The sequence below is a fragment of the Alosa alosa genome, chromosome 20 (assembly GCF_017589495.1).
Source record: "Alosa alosa isolate M-15738 ecotype Scorff River chromosome 20, AALO_Geno_1.1, whole genome shotgun sequence".
In the NCBI taxonomy this organism is placed as follows: domain Eukaryota; kingdom Metazoa; phylum Chordata; class Actinopteri; order Clupeiformes; family Clupeidae; genus Alosa; species Alosa alosa.
This window is the reverse complement of record NC_063208.1, coordinates 19,540,533-19,562,406: the sequence shown is the minus strand read 5'-3', so window position 1 is coordinate 19,562,406 and position 21,874 is coordinate 19,540,533. Positions and strand designations below refer to the sequence as shown.

At 44.4% G+C, this 21,874-nt stretch overlaps 1 protein-coding gene across 4 annotated transcripts in view; it reads left to right on the top strand.

Annotated features, from left to right (window-relative positions):
• The first annotated feature begins 1,283 nt into the window (after positions 1 to 1,283).
• Positions 1,284 to 21,874, top strand: part of LOC125285175 (glutamate receptor ionotropic, kainate 5-like) — an 88,125-nt gene continuing 67,534 nt past the window's right edge. For 3 of the 4 annotated variants that reach the window (XM_048229469.1, XM_048229471.1, XM_048229468.1), the window contains exons 1-3: positions 1,284 to 1,407; positions 2,171 to 2,240; positions 5,932 to 8,227. The gene's annotated coding sequence lies outside the window, so the exon portion shown is untranslated. The remainder of the gene's footprint in view (positions 1,408 to 2,170; positions 2,241 to 5,931; positions 8,228 to 21,874) is intronic. The other variant, XM_048229470.1, reaches the window with a different exon arrangement.

Genomic DNA, 21,874 nt, shown 5'->3' with positions numbered 1-21,874 from the left:
GGGTGGGGCGGGGCGGGGGTGGTCACTGCACAGTATTCCCCACAGGGCAATGGGATGTGTGAGTGAGCATGTGTGTGTGTGTGTGTGTGTGTGTGTGTGTGTGTGTGTGTGTGTGTGTGTGTGTGTGAGAGCGAGCAGGACCATGGGAAGAGATGTGGGGGTAAGCATAATTGATTGAGAGAGACAGAGACGGTCCATAAGAGCATCCCGTGCTGCCGCGGGTGTGCATCTAGGGGGCCCCCTGTCTACCTCAGTGATCATATATTCTCCTTAACGCTGCAAATCCACAGGCTGCCTTGACATGCCACACACACGCACACAAACACATACACATACACATATGGCCACACACATACACACCAAGCACACACATTCACACTCGCACACGCGCTTGGCTCACATACATGCCCACCGTCACTGTTTGCCCTGGAAATGACACATCTGCTCACCAACACCATCAATTACTTACCTCCCCGACTGTGTGTGTGTATTTGTGTGTGTGTGTGTGTGTGTGTGTGTGTGTGTGTGTGTGTGTGTGTGAGGTGTGTGTGAGTGTGTGTGTGTGTGTGTGTGTGTGTGTGTATGTGGGTGCGTGTGTGTGTGTAAGTTGAATGTGCAGTCTTTTCATACTTTCCTGCATATGGATGACTTATATATGTCCTTATATTCTTCTTTATGTGTGTTTGTGTGATCAGTCTTTTCATGTGGCCTTGCATTTCTACTGAGGACTTGTTGACTGTTTGCTATATTGCTTTTTTCCTGGGTTGGAATCGACCTTTTTTTCTCTGTTGGTGGATTTTTGAGTAAATTTTACCAGTCAATGTCAGTGTGCTTCCATTCTTTGTGGTTGTGTGTGTGTGTGTGTGTGTGTGTGTGTGTGTGTGTGTGTGTGTGTGTGTGTGTGTGTGTGTGTGTGTGATATTCTCTGTATTTGAGAAATCATCAAGGGCGTATGTGTATGAATTTTCGTGTGAGTGTGTGATGGGCATGTGTTGATGTTTATTTTATGACATCTAGCAGATTGACAGAGGGATATGAAACAGGAGCGAGAGCGATATTTGATATTTGCCTTTGAGAGAGCGAGAGAGCAAGGGAGGGAGAGAGAGAGAGAGAGAGGAGAGGGAGTAGGAGAGGAGGAGGGGAAAACTGCTGATTGGATGGGTTAGAGAGCTGAGGAGGTATGGAGATACAATGAAGAGAGAGAGAGGAAGGCAGAGAGAGCAAGGGAGAGAGAGAGAGAGAGAGAGAGAGAGAGAGAGAGAGAGACAGAACGGCAACAGCGGCAGTCTTCAGTACTGCGTGGCTTGGAATTACAGCTAGCTCCGTTCTCTGCAAGCAGCCCGGGAAACAGTGAAACGGCGGATTGGCGTCGGATTGACAGAGCGAGGGAGAGAGAGAGAAAAGCGTGTGAGTAGGAAAAGAAAAGACAATTATACAGCCTTCACTTCTGAAGCCCTGGCCTGAATAGCCGCCGCGAGGGTGGTGGGTGGTGGGGGAGGGGGGGGGGGCACAGGGGCTTCTATTCTCCCGGTACTAACAGCCTGTAGAGTCTCCCTACCCTGCTGTCATTTTAACAGCAGCTTTGCCTCCGGTGTGTGTGTGAGCTTGTGTGTGTGTCTGTGCGTGTATGTGTGATTGTGTGCGTGTGCATGTGTGCAAGTGCATGGCACTGTTGTCTGTTTCCTTTTCCATCTCGGTCTGTCTGTTTTTTTTTTAAATCCAATCGGTCTGTGTTTTATCGATTCATTTTTATTTATTTATTTATTTGTTTGTTTATTTGTTTGTGAGGGGGCTGTATTGCAGACCAGGTGTGTTTGGCTAATTAGAGATGCCAGTGCAGAGTCCCTCTGTGGTGCTGCATACCTCCCTCTCTCTCCTTCCCTTCATTCTCCTCATCTTCTCTCTCTCTCTCTCCATTTTCTCTGCTTTCCTTCCTCCTTTTCTCTCTCCCATTTTTTTCCACTTTATCTCCCCCTCTTCTTTTTCTCATTTTCTACTCAATCCTCATCCTCCTCTTCTTCTTCTCTTTTTTTTTTTGCTGCTGCTGCCTCTGTAGCTGTGGCATATCTGTCCTTTTGGCATTCGGCTAAGGGCTCTCGCCCTCCCTCTCTCTCTCTCTCTCTCTCTCTCTCGCTCACTCTCTCTCCCTCTCTCCCCCTCTCTCTCGCAGTCAGCTCAGCAGACTCGGTGTGAAATAACCGCGACGGGGCTCAGCTACAGAGAGGACAGGACAGACATGGGTGAGTGTCTCTCCTCTGCTTTTTTTCCTTCTCTTTTTCTTTTTAATCTGTCGCTCCTTCTCTCTTTCTCTCCCCTTTCAACTCTCTCATCTGCTCTTTCGTGGCGTTCATGGCCGTCTGATGATTGTTCTCAGTCAGGCTCCCCGCCTTCCCCTGTCTTTTCCATCTCCTTTTCCCGATCACCCCCTTTTCTCTGTCGTTCATCAGCCATTTTATCCTCCCCCCTCTTTCTCTCTCTTTCTCCCTCTCTCTGTGACACTCTCTCTCTTTCTTGCTCTCCCCTCATCAGTCATGTCCACAGTCACCCACTCACTCATTCATCCGGCCATCCCTTGCTCATAAACAAACCGGGCTTGTCACCAAGCCTGCTCAACACCATCCAAGGTGCCTGGTGTGAACGCATAGCTCTCCATACCCTCATTTCCACATACACTCTGTCTCCCCCTCTCTCTCCTTCACACACACACACACACACACACACACTCAAACACACACACTTCCCTATACCCCAATCTCTCTCTCTCTCTACACACACACACGTATACATTCACATACCATTACCAAACCGCTTTCCCCTCCTCCTCTCCTCTCCTTCCCTCGCTCCCTCTCTCCTTCCTCTCGCCGCTGTGCTGCCTGTGCTGCCACCCCATCCATCCATCCATCCACCATGTCCATACTGCCGCGTTCCCTCCTGAGCCCTGGCCATATTTCAGCACTAAGCGCCGAGCCCTGCCTGCCTTGCTGCCGTGCTGCTGCTGCTGGGGCTGAGGGGACTGGCTGGCTCAGGCTGCAGTCTTGAGTCTGCTGGCTGCATAACGATGGATGTGGGGATGGGGTGGAGGTGGGAGGGTGGAGGTGTGTGTGTGTGTGTGTATGTGTTTGTGTGTGTGTGTGTGTGGGGGGTATTGGATGAGGGGATTGGATGTGTGTTTGTGTGTGTGTGTTAAAAGGGGGGTGGGGGGGTCGTAGGATTGCACAGTCAGACTGCTTCTGCTGCCACTGCCTCTGCTGCTGTTAGCCCATCTGTGTGTTAGCAGTGGGGGGTGTAACTTAACTGCCTTTTTACTGGTTGTATGGCATGTCGTGTCATTGTGTGTGTGTGTGTGTGTGTGTGTGTGTGTGTGTGGTGTTTCTGTGTGGTGATTTTGGCAGTTTGACGTGTATTAATATGTGAACGAAGTGTCTCTGCTGAGTGTATTTGAAGAGTATGATTATATGATTGTGTGTGTGTGTGTGTGTGTGTGTGTGTGTGTGTGTGTGTGTGTGTGTGTGTGTGTGTGAAGTGTCTTGCTCTATACAGTATAATTAGAAAGACTATAACTGTGAGTTGTGTATATATGTGTGTGTTAGTGTGTTATAAAAGGAACAGATGATTGGACTATGCCTGCATGCACACATATGCATGCACACAGGGTGTCTCATTCAGCCTATAGCCTTTTGCCACACTCACTTGAGACACACACACACACACACACACACCGAGGGAGAGAGTTCCCTTAATCCTGCCTGCACATAATCATACACACAGTGTTATACACACACACACACACACACACACAAACTGACACACAGTGTATGTGCACTTAGACCTTAGGATACACACAAACTCATGCAATTTTATATATTCACAGGCTCTTTCTTAATTGCTACATGCTCTGCTGTGCACAACGCAGTATGATAACACAATGTATTTCCGCACACGTACACTCACCCTTATCTTAACACACTGAGACCCTCAGACACACACACATACACACACACATACACACACACATACGCTCTTAAGCATACACACACAAGCACACGCAACACACAAGCACTCACACATACGCTCTTAAGCATACACACACAAGCACACACACATGCTCTTAAGCATACACACACAAGCACACGCAACACACAAGCACACACACACACACACACACACACACACACACACACACACGCGCACGCACACAATGATGTCTGCTGCATGGCCTCTCTCTCTTAATTGCCACATGCGCCACTGTGCACAGCACACCATGATGACACAGTGTAGTTTTTCATGGTGTAGCGACAGCTTGAAAAATGTCAGCGACGGCCCTTGCGCCGCGAATAATGAAGAGCAGAAAGAGAAACACTGATAACAGTGATTTCAAAATGTGTGATTTATTGGGCTCAAATTGCCCGCCATAAATTACGGACAAAATAGGAAAGTCGCATGATATCAGTATCAAGCGGTGCTCTTGTTGTCTGAGTGTCCATTTATAAATGGTAGCTGATGCAAACACAGTGATTTATCTGCTAACGGATTCGGAAGATAAATCATCTCATAAAGGGCCCATGATCTCAGCTGGGGAGAGAGAAAGAGGCAGAAGGGTAAAAAAGGAAGACGGAATATGGCTCAAGAGTAATTTTTTACCTTTTCAGGTGCAGCCAAGGTGAAGTTTTAGTGAAGATAATATTTCATCGGTAGACTTCAGTGAAACTAAATCTATCCAGTGGCGAGTAGGCCTATCAGAGTTGTTTATATTGATGTAATGCGTCGAGGCTCCATTGTGGCTTTCGCCCGATGACACTTGCGGGCCACTTACTCCTGACGCACACACACATCTGGCATTCACACATCTGGCACACCCCTTCGCTGGCGCCATCACACCCTGCGACAGCCGTCGCCATGCGGGGGCGCTTTTCGCCACACCCACCCACCTCCATCATCCACCTCCATCATCCACCTCCACATACACTCAACGGACCTTGCCACTCAACACACACACACACACATACAGACACTGACACACTACTGTTGTTCTCATAACACATCGCAGGCTATCATTCTTTCCACCCTTTTACACTCTCCAACTCTCCTCTCTAGTTTGTACTCCATATCAGTTTGTCTGTTCCACCCTGCTGTTGGGTTTGAACACTCCGACTATGGAAGAAATGCACCACTAATACCTACAGTATAGTTGCCACTACTCCCCTACCTCTTCTACATAGAACCAGAAAGAGGGCTCTTTTGGTAGAGGGTTGTGTAACCCCACAATGTTATATCAACCTCTCAGAAGAGATTTGGGAACATTTCCAAAACAAGACAACTACAACTAACTGGCCCCTTCCACTCTCCAAAGAAGGACAACCATTTATGATGGATGGTTTCTCGCTCCACCACATCCAAGGGTCACTGTTGATGCCCAGAGCCTTAAGACAGGGTCTGTCTGTGGAGGTGACGGTTGGGGTGAGGATAGGTGGTGGCAGATCGGGGGTGATGGTGGTGGTGGTTAGGTGGTGATGGGTGGGGGTGGTGATACGTAGAGACACCTCCTGTGACTTTTGAGGCTGCAGGTATCATATGACAGGGTGCCAAGCTCCTTGGGTGACAGCGAGTGAGAGAGAGAGAGAGAGAGAGACAGAGAGAAAGAACAAGAGAGAAAAAGAATGAAAGAGAGCGTCACGCAAGGGAGGCGTGTTGTCAACACTGAGTGATGGTGTGGAGGGGAGAAAGAGAGGGAGAGAGATGGAGGGGTGGGGGTATAAATAGTATAGAGGGACTTGGGGATGGGAGGAGGGAGTGGGGGCGTTGTGAGATGTGGCAAAAAATATCTCAAGTGAAACGCCCTTCTTTTAACCTTTCCCTGTGTCTGTTTTTTTTATCTCCCTCTTTCTCTCTCTCCCTCTTATTCTCTTCCTCTGTCTATCTATCTGCATATAGATGACGGATCACTCCTCACTTGCTGTCTACCCGGAGGCTTTTTCCTGCTCCATCCAGGGCTGTGATCTGGCCCTGAGGTGGTGCCCTTCTGCGCCGTAACCCCCGAGAGCACTCCCAGAATACCGCCAACCCCCCGAAGGATCTTCCACAATCCACCTGGTTTTTTCCAGCTGCAAGGAAATTCTCCCACAGGCCTTGTCGCAGCGAATTAGCCATTCCAGACAGGATTGGTGGCTTTGAAACCCGTCGTCTGGGGAAACGGAGGAAAAACAAACAAATTCATAGATACTCAACTGGGATTTGTGGATATTTCTTGTGTTGTTGTCAGTGCTGTATTTTTATTATTTAATTATTTTTGCCCGAGTCTTTGCCGACAGAAGCAGCCAACCATTTGGCATTCCCGAGCAGGATTCCTTCTGATGCTGGTTGGCAAGTGATGACTGCAGGTTCAACCTGGGAGTGGGGTTCGAAATGGAAGAGTCCATATTTACCCAGCGGACATCCTGGAGCAATTTAACAACCTCCTTCCGTGCGCTGGACTTGCTTAGGAATGAATGGATGTATGCCTGATCGCTGCTGGATTCCCTCCACCCAATTCCTCTTTTAATAATTGCTATTTTTTCTGTCTGTCTCTCTCATGCTTTACATCTATTGTTCTCTAATTTGTAAGAAAAAAGGAATCTCATTTCAGAATTGGACCGTTTTTTTTCCCCTCTCTCGCCCTCAACCCACCTCACCTAACATGAAAGCCCCGAAACATATTAAAAGAGCATCAAGGAGAAGAGGAGGAAAGATCTGAGAAACACAGACAGTGAACGAAAGAGGAAGAGAAACTGAAAGAAACAAGGATAGGGAGAGAGGGATTTTCTTGACAAGCCAAAAGGCCCCACTGCTCCTTTTTCACATTGAGAAGAGTGGAATTTTAAGAGAGAGAAGGGGCAAAAGGGGAAAAAAAGATGAAGAGGTAGACTGTGAATGGAGAGATACAAAGAATAGCAAAATATAAAGGTCTGGAGACAGTAAGCCCCCATTTTCAGACTTCCGTTGACTGGGTTACCTTTATTCTGTAGTATTGTGCTACCACTGAACTAGAAGATAGAGAGAGGTAAAGAAAGAAAGAAAGAAAGAAAAAGAAAGAAAGAAAGAAATAGAACACAGAGAGCAGCTTTTAATGATTCAGCTGCCCTGTAGTCAGGGGGACAATTAGTAGTATTTGATTACATGCCTTAATTTCCCAAATCAGGTGGCAAGTGACAGACAAATAGCCTAGCCCACAAGATACAGATTTAAAGAGGAAGAGATCAAGAAAGACAGGAGGGAGAGATGTGCCAGTGAGGGGGAAGAGACAGACCGATACAGAGAGAGAGAGAGAAAGAGGGCAGGAGAGAATCAGGTACCACAGATACAGGTTATTATCTCCAACCTTTTTAATTGAGTTGGGGCTTTCTCCTCCCTCCGCAGCCCCACCTCTCTCCTCCTTTCTTTTCACTGGGAAAAGATCGTTTGTTTCGAGGGCCTTGCTGGACTGCAGGAGGGAGGCCTTCACGTAGTCTACCGCAGCGCCAAACTGAAAGGAGGGAAGAGATACTAAGATAGAGATCAAGAAAAGAAAGAGAGGTTTCTTTTCTACCCCACCTCCTTTACTTCCTCCCTTCGACCCCAGTTAAAAAAAAAAAAAACGAAATGCGTTCTCCTCTCAGCGACGTTTTATTTTCATAGCTAGCAATCTATCATTATTCCCCCCATCCCCCCTCCACTCTGACTCCCTCTGTATCACACAGTGGAGGACGTGGATTTAGTTATCTCATCACAGTTGGATATTTCTGCTTCTCCGACAGAATTTTCCCTTTTTACCCCAGGGATACATCTTTTTCTCCGTGAGGTCAAAGCCGGGAAATCTGACATTGCTTTCACTGAAGAAAAAAGGTCTCATCCATCCCTCCACTGCAGTGAGGGAAAATAATATTTTTTTTAAAGAAAGAGAGCACGAGAGAGAGGAGGGAAAGGAGAGACAGAGAGAAAGGCAGGAATCCTCCCGAGCCTCCACTCTTCTGTTCCCCTCATTCCCTCAACTTCCAGGTCGGATCCAGTGCGCTATTCTCCACCACAACTTGCCTCCCCCTCTCCTCTTCCCCCTCCTCCTCTGTCGGGGTCCGTGGATACTCTCTCTTCCTCTCCCCTCCTCTACTCGCCTCATCTGTGGGATCCGCCAGCATTCCCGCGTGGGGACGACTGAGCCGGCTAGCTTCCACGCCGATCCTTTGATATTATCCGCTGGTGACGTCTGATTCATTCTGTGAGTATATCTACCTTCCCTGTCTCCCTCTGGCTCGCGCTCTCGTCTGTGCCTTTGGTGTGTGTGTGTGTGTGTGTGTGTGTGTGTGTGTGTGTGTTGTGCGCGCGCGCGTGTGTGTGTACGTGCTTGTGAGTGCGCGTTTTCGTGGCTGTGTGCGTGTGTGTCTACGCAATATAATGACTGTCTCTTCAAATGAAATGTTGCCACCTGTGAGGATAGTGTGCAGAGATGTTAGTGCATTTGACTGCTGTGCTGTGTAAGGTTTTCTAAATGCATATGGACATGTGAGTGGGTGTATCAAGGATTGTTTTATGTGTGGCTCAGTTTATGATTATGTGTATAGAATTAAATACAGCGTGTGTGTGTGTGTGTGTAGCTGATGAACATTGCTCTTTGATACACATTATATGGTAACAGATCCCTATTGCACCTATATTTCTGGTGTTGCTTTTTCTAGCTTAAATGTGTGTGTGTGTGTGTGTGTAATAAAATGCCCATAAGTGGTGGTCCATGAAAAGAGTTCCCATTTAGCCTGTCACCACAAAATAGTTAATGATTCGATAATAGACATAAATTGATCCTGACACCAAAGTTCATGACAAGCGTACACAATAATAAGAACAACAACCAAAATTTGCATCTAAATTTTCCCTGTTAATTGCAGTCTCTCCATGTGTGTGCTTGGCTAAGCATATCATTTCCTTCGTCTCTGAAAGGCCTGACTTAGTTTTTTTTACTGGTGAAAACATCCATTCCTTTCAAAACAAAGAATTGAATGAAGGCAAACAATTAGTGTGAGTGGTGTATTAAGTGAATGACTGTAATTGAGAGAAGATTCTTTTTTGTTACAAACCTTCTTCCATTACGAACCCATTGGGTCCCCAAGGAGCTACATGCTGGTCAGAATCCATCTGAGAATTCCTCCATCATTGTCTTGACCATTCAAAATGTTAGCTGATAATTGAAAGGCCATTTTGATATCTTGTCCAAATGGGAGATGGCGGGGGTAAAGAATTCATCCTCGTAGACAGAAACTGACTCATTCCTGGGAGGCATAATTCAGATCGTTGGTCTATACCCGGAGAGAAAGCATGTGATTGGAGGGTGTTTAGTGTTCTGTCCATCTGGTGAATGGATATGTTGTGTTGGTCATTAGGTGTTGCATATGACATTTACGGCAGGCATTTCATATGGATGTTCTGGATGGTTTTGGTTGGTTATAGAGGTTGCTGGTTATGAAAGAGGGGTCAATCAGTATCCTGCTTATGTTAAATGTTCAGGGGCAATGTTTTAAACCACAGAATTTCTGGTTGCAAAAAGAGAATTTCTTTGTGGAGGCAAATTCTTTGTTTGAAGTTGGGAATGTTTACTTCATATTTTCAGACAATTCTTTATGTGAAGTTGAGGAATGTTGGCTTTTGTTGAGGTAGATCCCACTCTCAAGAGAGACTATCTGTATTCATTATTCTTTTGATCACTCTTACATTTCAGCAATTTATAAATGGCTAATACCTTTGCAATACAAAACATAGGTGCAATTTCATTTTTAAATGCCACAAAACCTACATAGCAGACAATTAGCTGCTAGCAAAAACTGTATTTTTGGAATCCACCCATGCCTACCTGGGCTTCTTGTTTTTGTCTTCTTAATAAAACTCATTAAAATGGCTAGCTAATTTAATGCCAGGGGTTAATTAAAATGATATACTTTGTAGAAAATAGAATCATACCACAAAGAACTGGTGTTAGTGGTTGGCGTTAATCAAGAGAATGCTAATCTTGAATATGTTTCCACATAGGCTATATTTGCACTTCTGTCAGATAATGAATTTGAACTTTGGGGCTCTCATGAACACAAAGTATCAGTCCCTTTTTGCTTGGTTATCAGACCATTACATTATTGACCCATGCTCTTCTGTATTCAGACACATCTCAACAGTTATGCAAAGACTGCGTCTCCACCGATCCCTTGTTCTCTTTTTTTATCTCTGAAGTATGAGACACATTCTCAACATGCTACTTACTCATACTGGTCATTTGCCAATTCTTTTGTATTCCTCTCTCCCCACATTCACCTTTCCCTTTCTCATAAACTCATGACACTATTGCACGTCTGTGCGAGGTGAATGCGGAGCTAACCAATGTTATCAAGACGTAATTATGGTCAGTAATTTCCAACCCCTCTGGGCATGTTCATTCAGATAGCCTTGCTAGTGATGTCATCAGTGGGTTATTGAACGCATTGATAGAAAATGCATCGAATCCTCCAGACTCCTCATGAGGTGAGATGAGTAGTTGAAGGTCACGGCCATCCCCCAATCGAAGGTCAAAGAACATCCCTGGACAAGAATATCAAATCTACCTGATGTTCTGCGTTGTCTATGCCCTGAAGTGCTTTTGAATGGCATTGGTGGCACAGCTCGCTTCTCAGAGATGGCACGATGTCAACTATCCCCATGTCGTCCACCCAACCTAATTAGAAGTTAAAGACACCTGTAGATATGTTTAACCTCAGGTATTACTGCAGGGACTTGAATGACTGTTGGACTGACTCCTTGACGAACGTGATTTGAAATTGAATGTTTTTTGGAATGTCTCAATAGTGTTTCTTGGAATAGTGTCAATGATTGTCTTTCTGTCTGTGTCCTCTCTTTTGCAGAGGGATTCCACTAGATTTGCTGATAGAGACATTTGCCAAATGTTTTATCACTTGTTAGAACAATGAGAAGCACATCATTTGAAACGCTTTGTTAATAACTATCCTGACTTGCAGAGTTTGAAATGGTGGTGTTAGCTCTTATTTTACGGTGGTGTGCTACCTCATTATGATCCTCAGTGGCCCAGCACTTATGTCGTTTTAAACGGCATTGTGCTTCATAATGTCTTTCATTCTGTACGGGTGAGCCATTGTGGGAACAGCACGGTACATCTGACCATATAGACTCAAAATGTGCCCTGTGGCTGTTTCTCATTATTCTCAGCCCAGAGGTGTGTGTGTGTGTGTGTGTGTGTGTGTGTTTTAATATTGCAGTGTAATACTTTATGAAACGAGGCGGACATCTCGTGAGCGGGGTCGGCTGAGCGAACAGAGGGCTGTGGCCGCGTCTGTGCCCCAGCTTACATGGAGGGCTCGTGGGGCTGGTGTGAGCCGTGAACTTGGGTTGGTGGAGAGGGGGGTGAGATGGAGGAGTTTTCAGTGAAGGTGCTGAGGTGAGGTGTTGTGAGGTGGCAGGGGGTGGGGGGGGGGGTGGGGGTAAGCAGGAGTCGTGCTTAGTCAACAGTGCTCAATGGAGCGAGGCACATTTTTACTGCAACACGTCCACACACATACTCTCCCTCTCCCAGGCTCTCTCTCTCTCCCTCATTCTCTCTTGCGCTCTTTCTCAGTCGCTGTCTCTGTCTTCACGATTCTTTGCCTCTTTCACTCATACACCAAGCAACACTCACACACATACCTATGCTCTCTCTCTCTCTCTCTCTTTCTCTTTCTCTTTCTCTCTTTGTCTCTATGTCTCTCTCTATCTCCTCACTTCTCCACCTGACTTTCTTCCTCTCGACACACACACACAAACACACGCGCACACACACACATACAAATACACACACACACTCCTCTCCACTGCACTATGTGGACCTCTCCCTTTCTCACACAGAGACAGACACACACACACACACATACATACCTCGTCTTCCTGACACAAACACAAACACACACTCCTGCTGTTTCTCCTGCAGTCTCTTTCCCCCTTTGTTGCACAAACACAGATTCAAAGTCATACACACTCATAGCCCCTTCCTCCTTCTCTTTCTGTGTGTATGATAAACATGCAAACAGTCATCTTCCCACCCACGGCCCCCCTCTTGCTCTCCTCACCATCAACCCCCTTCTTTGACTCAGGAGCACATGGGGTCAGTGCTGTACGCGCGACATTTCACCCTGCCATTTCGGCTCAAACATTCCCCCCCGCAGAGCTCCAGTTGCAGTTTTCTCCATGTAGTTCTTTTTTCCCCCCTTTTCCCTTTTTTTTGTCGCATAACAGTTGACAGCACAGAGTAGCCCCACTGGGTGGCCTAGTCAGACAGGACCGAAGCTCGAGGCCTGACCCGTCATCGGAGGGGGGTTGCCTTGTCCAGTCCAGTCAAAAAGTTGAGCGTCAAAATGCGCGAGCGAGTGAGCATTGCAGACAAGCATGTTTCTATTTCGAGATTGTAGAGGTGCCAGTCACTCCGAGCGATGGCCTGTTATTTTCATGTCATCCCAAGACGGATATCCGTAAATGAATATGCGTCATCCCTGACATGTCTTCGGTTCATTCGAGTACAACATATAAGGATCGACAGAGAAGTCCGAGCAGCCATCAAGTGCTTATGTCAACCGAAGGCAGCCCTCAGAGTGAAGCTCTTGATTGCTGAAACATGAAGTTGGAATCCACTGAATGCGCACAGATGTTTATGTTGGTTGAACACGTTGGTTGGTTACACATGGAAACAAAGCCGTGAATGACTTTCTTACAAATCTGCTGGTTGCCGCAGAGCGAAGTGTTATTTAAGCCAAACAAGTTTAGATACTTGTGTCGAGAGGCTTGAGGAGGCAGTCATTAGTTCTTGCACCATTATTCAGGATAATTTCACCACACTGTGTATATCCAGGAATGTGTAATGTGTGTGTGTGTGTGTGTGTGTGAGAGAGAGTGAGTGTGAGTGAGTGTGCTTATCGTCTGTTCATGTTTTTTTATTCAATTTGTGGAGGGCCTGTTGGCACATCCTTGTATTTGCGGTTGCATATGTTTGTATGCAGTTTTTTTTTACGGGTTCATGCATTAGATAGATAGATAGATAGATAGATACTTTATTGATCCTCAAGGGGAAATTCAAGGGTCTCAGTAGCATACAGACATAACACACAACATGCACTTACAGCAGAAATGGTAAACATAAGTATAAGTATAAACATATAACTAAACTCCACTGTACAATAAAGACAGTAGAAGATAAGACAGATAAGAAAACTAACAAAACTAAATACTAGGAATTTCACGGCGGCCACGACGGCCATGGCCGTCGTAGCCCCTTGGGTTGGCCGTGAGGCCCGTTTGAAAATCAGAGGTTTATAGGCCCACGGTGGCCTTGGTGCCCCTTCTTTCAATATTCTGCTTTAAGGCCCTACTAATAGCGATTTTTATTTAGCCTGTGGCCTGTAAAATTATCTTAGCATTCACAGCAAATTAATTTAGTCTTTTACGCAGTGGAGAAAGTGACATCAAGAAAGAAAGTGCATCCAAATTCACCCATTCTCAGTTGAACTACTCGCGAAGTAGCCTATTCATCACACAGACATCACAAAGTATCACATGAAAGAGCTTTTTCTCAGCTTTTTAAACGATGTTAGCCGATAATTGCTGTGTTGAGCGGTTCATGAGAAAAGTAAATAATATAATTCAATTTAATCATACATTCTACTGAAGATTTTGCGTCCCATGATTTCCCTACCCATTTATCTCGGTGGAATACTTTACGAACCCTTCTTTTAACACACGACAAACCGTATATCAGAATAAACAGGAGACCTTACCGAACATAAAGGTGTAAAGCAGTCCCCTGTACAGTTAGCCGTTCCAGAGTAATACAGTTTTGAATTTGCAGTAAAATTCGACATACATGGATGTCTCCAAATTTGGGCTTTACGTTTTACAATGTGTTTAAATTGTTCCACATGATTTCATAACGGGCCAAATACAAAATAAATGTTACAAATATCGCCTAGATATTGGTAAATCAGAGGACAGCTGACTAAGAGTTTGTGAAAGTAGCCTTAATAATCACAAAATGCTAAGCATGCATCTAGGCTATTTGAGTTTCTTAAAGCTGAGCTGTGCTTACATTGTTCAATACATGATTTCATAACAGGCCGAATATAAAATAAATGTTATATATGGCCTAGATATCTGTAAATATTAGATGATCAGATGATTTACAGTTCTATGTAATATGTCATGTTTCATGTTTTTTAAATGTTTCATACAGTGATGCAGGTCTACTGCAGTGAATAGGCTAAATACAACTTTGATCATTTTTATAGCCTGCTACTGTATAGTTAACTTTGGCCTTGGTGCCCTGTGTGTGTGTGTGTGTGTGTGCGTGCTTGTGTGTTTGCCGGCCAGTTGGTGTATAGTAACATAAATTAATTTATTGTGTGGCCCCCCATGAACGGAATTCCACGAAACTTGGCGTGCATTCAGAGGGTGTCATTATGATCCTACACTTCTAATTTCGTGCAGTTTTGGCTATGTTAGGTCACAGATACCTGCGATTACAACACCTCATTTTTACTTTTTTGTGTTTAACTAGCTGGTGCTATACATGAAATGAGTGGTTATGGAATGGGTTGACATGGCCCCTTGAGATCAACATACAAAAAAAAATGGTCCTCCTAAACCTTACGGTTCTCGAGATATTCACAGAAAACTGTGTCTGCCCTACCCTCCTTTCGGGGGGTGCAGTCCAGTGGGGGGGCTACAGATCAAAACGATGGTTCCATGCTATCCATATGGGGTTACATGCCCACCAAGTTTCGTCTACCCTGGTCTTTCAGTGTCCCAGGAATCCTTGACGGAAATTTGGACATGCAAAAAAGAAAAAAAAAAATATATAGACATAATAATATAGACAAATAGGAGAGTAAAGTGTAATGTAGACAAGGTAAAATAAAAAACTATTTCAGTGCAAGAACAGGTTGAGGTAATAGGGTTATAGCCATTCATTCATTCAGTACCATATATTTCAGTATATTCAGTTCATTCAGTATATCCATTATATGAAGGACGTTTTGGTATGCCTGCATCTGTGAGTGTGTGTGTGTGTGTGTGTGTGTGTGTGTGTGTGTGTGTGTGTGTGTGCGTGTATGCGTGTGTGCGCGTGCGTGTACATGTTTGTGTGTGTGTGTGTGTGTGTGTGTGTGTGTGTGTGTGTGTGCGTGTGTGTGTGTGTGTGTGTGTGTGTGTGTGTGTGTGTGTGTGTGTGTGTGTGTGTGTGTGCGCGTGCACAAATCAAATCAGCAGCCATTGCTGGTGGCTACTTTCAGAGGTGTGGACGTGTAGCACCTGCACCCTCCTCTTGAGTATGACAGTCACACACACAGCAGGTCTGGCTCTGACTGTCTCAGCGAGGAAGCCATTGTGACATTAGTCATGTTCCCACAGTCCCTCGCCTTCATTGCGGATGTCAGGCGAAGGCGAAACCTTCTTTATTCCAGGGAATGCAGTCATTCCTGTCACCTTTCCTGTCACCTTTCCTGTAACCTAAAAATAATGAGAGTCCAGGCAGGCATTCATTGTTGGCCTGGAATTATTTGTGCTTTGTGAACCATTGAAACAAATTTCCATTCTGTGTCACATTAGCTGCCGTGCGTTTGTTTATTTGGTAAGGGTGTTGTTGTAGAGACAAGCTCAAAAGCAATGTTTGGTGGTGCATATTCACAATATGCAAATATTTTCTTTTTTTTTTGCATGGATTCTCTGATTCGATCGGTTTCACTCACTGAATCTCGTAGGTTAAGAATCAGAATCTGAACATGTAAATGCTGAATCAGAATCTGAATAATGTAAACCCAAGTGCAAAACGTGGGCAGGTTTTTTGCACAGAATGTTTTTTACACATTTAACATTTTCCGCAGCCTTCTGCTGCTGGAAAATAAACCCATCATCTCACGAGGCCATTTAATTTGGGGGCTCAGGTTTTTGATTTTACGTCCCTTGGTGCGGTGTACCAATGGTGTGGTAACCAGAGTGGTAACTGTAAAACTGGGGACCGCGCTGACCGCTTCCTCTCTCTTGTTAAATGCCCGGGCGAATTGGGGACGGCTTTAATTACTGTAACCCTGGCTCCCAAGGCTAACACAGGCAATCTCCAGGTTTCATCTCCCAACATGGCCGGAAGCGCCATTCATCTGTGTGTGTGCAGGTGGGGGAAGGGTAATCAATAGGCTCTGTCTAATGGATGCATGACTAAAATAGAATCTCTCTCTCTCTCTGTCTTTCTTTTCTCTTGTGCCGTCCATCTTCTTTTCGATCTCTAGTCTGTTTGCCACGTTGTTTTTATTTTTTTTGAAAGCTCAATCTGTGATCGGCGCTGGCGCTGGTGTTTGTGGTGTGTTGTGCATCTCGCCCTCCCATCGCCGGAGGCCGTGAGAGGGGGTCAGGCAGAGGGGAAGGGGATCGGTGGACAGGGAGGCCGCCGAGGCTCTCTTCGTGGCGGCGTCACGTTGTATTCCATCAGGGGGCCGAGAGATCAGCCCCCCCCCCCACCTCGCGCCCCTCAGCCTCGCCTGCGTGTAATTGGCAGACGCAGTCCAGTGGTCTCCCGGCGGGACTGCCATTCAGACATCTCCGGCGAACCGCGTGGCAGCCGAAGAGCCTGGGAGTTCTCCTGTTGTCGGGTAATCGCAGCGCTGATTCGGCCCATGCACTGAGCATGCTCTGTGGACAGGCTACTGATGAGAGGGAGAGGGTGGGTACGAAGCTGGGAGGGTGGCATTATTACTGTTTTTTTTGGGGGACCCACTCACCATGGTTAACATAAAATGTTTTAACAGGGGGATGGCTGGCCTCCTTTCTAGTTTGTATTTTAATGAACTCAAATGAGCTGAGCACATCACTGAGCGCATGGGCGGTGTCATCTACTTTGAATGAGATTCTGATGCGAGCACGTAAAACTAAACCGACGCTAAAATGAAATGATTGCTCCATAAACGAGGTTGCCCCTGCCTGCCGGTAGCAATCACGGCTTGTTTTTGTTGATGCGCATTCTTGGAAGGGACCCACATCTAACAGCAGGCTCTCTGATTCAGTTGTATGAACAGGGGCTTAAAAAAAAATACGGAGACAGGGAATCTGTCTGACAAGGCCAAGATGAGTGCTGCGCTGTATTGTGAAAGAGGGGGGGTTATCCCAGGGATGTGTAACGCTGGCACGCTTCCTCCAGCGCTGAGGCCTGTTTAAGCTGGGCTATGACAGTGCTGATACGGTCCAATCAAAATGTATTGATTCGCTGTCAGAATGAGACATGGGTGGGGGTGGGAAGGTGTCCCCCTCCGCCACCCTGGGGGCAGGTTGGGTATCCACTCTGGTGGTGGTTTGGTGATGAAATGCTCTCAGTCTGAACATGGGGGTGAAAGCAGTTTGATTTGAGTTTGTACAATTTCAGTTTTTTTTTTTTTTTTTTTTTTTTTTACATCTTTTCATTTTTTTTTCCCCTGCAGCGGCACTCAACAGAAAAATCAGAAAATGCCAGCTCCATTGTGCAGGCTGTAAGTGGCCGGCTATTGGTATTGTCACGGGGTACGTTTAACACTATTGATAAAATGGTGTGAATACAGGAAATGTACAGTGAGTCACGGTAAATAAGCGTGGGTCAAATTGCAACACTTTCACAAGAGTGTTATGTGTGCCCATTTCATTACATCCACTATGCCTGTGTGCCACACACTTGCCAAGACTAATGTTACCAAAGTGTGAGTTTAAACAGACAAACACACTTGGAAAAAAATCCAAAATGTATAACACTACATTACATCACAATAATACCCCCCCACAGCAAACATGGATATGTACTCCAACATACCAAAGCTTGTTGGCAGATATACAAAGAATATGCCTACACATTGCTATGAAGTTGTCTAACATACAATTCATTTGATAATGTAAAAATTGTTGAAAATGCATTCCATGTCTTGAAAATGTATTCCATGCCATTCTAATGGTCTGCACATTTCAACCCAAGTCTGGTACTTATGTTAATTACTCCCATCTTAAGTGCTTGACAGTCATCACTTGCATCCTTTGGTGAAGAAATGAAGTGCTTTGTATGACACTGATTGGCTTAATGTTGGCAATCATGGGATAAATGTGCTCAACAGGAAGTGGCAGAGTGTCACAACCCTCAACTTTGTGTACTTTACGTAATTTGTGTGTAGGGTGTATGTCTGTAATATACATCAAGCACCATTATGGGGTCTTGTCTGCCATTAATGTTTGCAACGCTTTTACAGAGCTCACATGAAATAAATTACTCAATGTGGTAAATTACTATATGCAGTAAGTTAGGAAATCAATTTAGACTTAGAATTAGACTTAACTAATATCTTCTTTTTTAATTCTTATAATATTCAATTGATTGATACTTACACAAAGTAATTTGGTACGGATTTCGGTTTGCATGACAATGTTGAAAGATTTTAGCATGTTCAAAAAGTCCAATCTAATTACTTTTAGATTATAATTTGACCTTTAATCAAACTACCTTTTATTAGGTTTCATATTCCTCTATATTTTATGATTTTCTAGAGGAGAGGAGCTACTCATCTACTTCACTGTCAACTCCTTTTATTAGTTACATCCAATTTTCATATCAGATCCTTTGCTGATTTTGTGTTTTCATGAAGGTCAAATCATTAATATTTTGTGTATTAAGAAACGCAATATGAAGTACACACCGAGGATGATGAAACCTCCCCTCTGACTGAAGTTTGAATAAATAAAACAGAACTACTGAAATTGCAACATGTTACAGCAAAGAGAACTACTCCACATTGCCAAAGCTATGCACTGGCTGGTTTTGATTCAAAGGCTAGGCCATTTTTTGTATCTTATTTCTTTTTTCTTCAGGAAGAATTCTGGTTCCTTGATTCATAAGTACAGTTGAGAAACTGTATGACTTACATTTACCAAAATGTTTATTTCATGATCTTGAAAAAGTGACTCAAATGAAATTCTGACTAAAGTGTTTTTTGTCATTTGATTGCGTAATTGTAAATTATATGTAATCAGTCCAGCACCAGATGGCATTTGTCATCTAATGCGTGACGACTTCTGATTGGCTCCTGACTGTGAGAATATGATATAAACGTGTTAATGAATGTGTGGTGTTGTTTTTAATGTACCCAAAGACATGGCTGGCGAGGCAGAGACACCATTGTGGGTGTTCTGCAGGTTCCGAGGGCCACCAGGCACTCCGGTTCCTCTGGGTTATGGGGGTGTGTTGCACACTCTTCCAGAACATGTTATTTTTTCTCTGGCTCTAGCTGTTGTTCTTTTGCAAGGCTGGACAATTCTTTGATGTGCTCCCTATTGGCATCTCATAAATAAACATTAGCAGGGTTTGCTTACGAGTATCATAGCCAGAAAGAAAACAAGGAAAACACACACACACACACACACACACACACACACACACACACACACACACACACACACACACACACACACACACACACACACACACACACACACACACACTTGCAGAACTAAAATCATCCTCCAGGATACTGTAGCTGTGTGCGTAGGTGTGTGTGTGTGTTTCATTAATGCTACGGTGTGTGTGTGAAGGAGAGAACCTTGAGCTCACAACCAATCATTAAGAGCTCTCCTACTGTGAGGCACAAATGTATCTGTGAAACGAAGAGGATCACATTCGACCTCCCTTAAAATGGAAGCATTCTTCAGTTCATCTGTGCTCCACAGAGGTACAGGAATGCCTGCCATTAGGACAGTGTTGCGGTTGATTCATCCTTGGGGGGGGAGATAAAAAGAAATCAGAGGGAAAGTCTTGTGTTTATATAGCAGTCACCTTGTGTACGTCAAGACTCGTTTACTGAGATCAATGCCTCAGCAGATCAACCTGTTCATCCTACATGCGTTCAACTCATCCGTGAGATACGTGGATCAATGTTTGTGTGTGTGTGTGTGTAAGTGTGTGTGAGTGTTTGTGTGTGTGCGTGTGTGCGTGTGTGCGTGTGTGTGTGTGTGTGTGTGTGTGTGTGTGTGTGTGTGTGTGTGTGTGCGTGTGTGCGTGTGTGTGTGTGTGTGTGTGTGTGAGTGTGTGTGTGTGTGTGTGTGTGTGTGTGTGTGTGTGTGTGTGTGTGTGTGTGAGTGACAGAGAGAGAGGGAGTACGTGCACAAGCAGGCGCTGCCAGTCATTGATTTTACCAGTGCAGTCTGATTTTTGGATGAAGGGTTTATAAACTAGTGCAAGTTGATTATGCTGCTCCAATGCACTTGTGAGGGTGCTGCGAATAACACTAAGAGTCATGGAGGTTTTACTCAATCACACGTTACTGACATTAGGGTAAGATCAATCTCAACCCGTCACTTATCAGTCTAAAGGAAACACTGTAACTTCATCTGGTGTATAAAAAAACATATAAGTTCCAGGAAAAATCTGGAACTATCCGTCATAGCTTGTTTTGTATAAGCTGTATGTAGGCGCAAGGCTCTATACAGTACTGATGTAGTTGCCGGAGCTGAGCTCTATCAAAAGGTTATCATCACAGACACCCACAGAGACATCAGGGAGATTATGGAACAAACAAATACATAAAAAAGCAAAGACAAATCAGACAGAATATTCTTTTGGAAAGTATATTGTTTAGAACCTTCAATGGTACACTTGATGTGTAAAACATTTGGACAAGTCATTCTCCAGATTTGAAGTGATCAAACTTATACTGTCCACCTCTGCAAGGCCACATGGCAGAAAGATGTTTTGTTATGTTACCACAGAATCATGGTCGCTCAGCCACGGCTGTCCAGTCACAGAGCTAGAGGATTTGCTCCAGAATCAATGACGTGAAGAGAGAAATGTGATCAACATCCTTTCCAGTTTAAAAGTTTAAAAAAGAAAAAAATGTAGAATACTTTTTTACTTACTGGTGATTCCTTTTATTCAGTTTGATTTATTTAATACCCTTTTATTCAATTTGATTTATTTTAGTTGCAGTTTTAACCTTAAAGAAATATCCCATAGATTGACGTCTTCCTGTTCTGAATGAATCAACCCGTACTGTAGTTTTCAATTAGTTTTTTTTTTCAAAATTGAAATGTAACTAAGTTCAGCTTGATAGTGACACTGCAGTATGGAGCTACATGGAAATTTGGTTTAATTTATAGCTCATACCATCAGAGTACACTGACAAAAGAGGTTATTAATGGGTTATTAAAATAGCTTTAACAGTTTAAGAGTCAATACAAATGTTAATATCTCACTATATAGGTCTACATGAGCGACTCAATCACCCCATATGACACATCTATCGAAAGGCATGGCATAAAAACCCCTTAAAAGGCACTGCTCTCCGCACTCAGTATTTATATAAAGAGTGCTCTTTCCTTCACTCAACAATATGGACTTGACTTACTTCCTGTATAGGCTACTTCAGTCCGACTCGATTGCTCTTCAGGGTTGATGGACAAGCCTTGGAGAGCCGCCAAAGCACTCTTTCACATGTAACATAAAAACATGGCTTCTGCCAGAGCTGCCATAGAGGTCATCTTTTGAACAGACCTACCAGCCTATGTGGTAATGCATAATACTATTGTTTTATCATAATGAAATCATATCACTCAAGGCCTTAAGCTTTCTTCGAGTTCAGAAGTGAAATATAATTTTTGGGATTCTTTGGCTTGGCCTTCTCTTTCTCTCATAGCAATTCAAATCAATCTTTTTTTTTGTTCTGTCTAGATTATTGAGCTTTCTCAGGTGCCCATGAAGTAGCTTTTCAAGTAGGTAGCGTGGAAAAAAACCCCAATAGGTTTATCATTTCTCCATTAAGTCATGTTACCCCCTGGAGACCTCAACGCCACCCCACACTGTCAG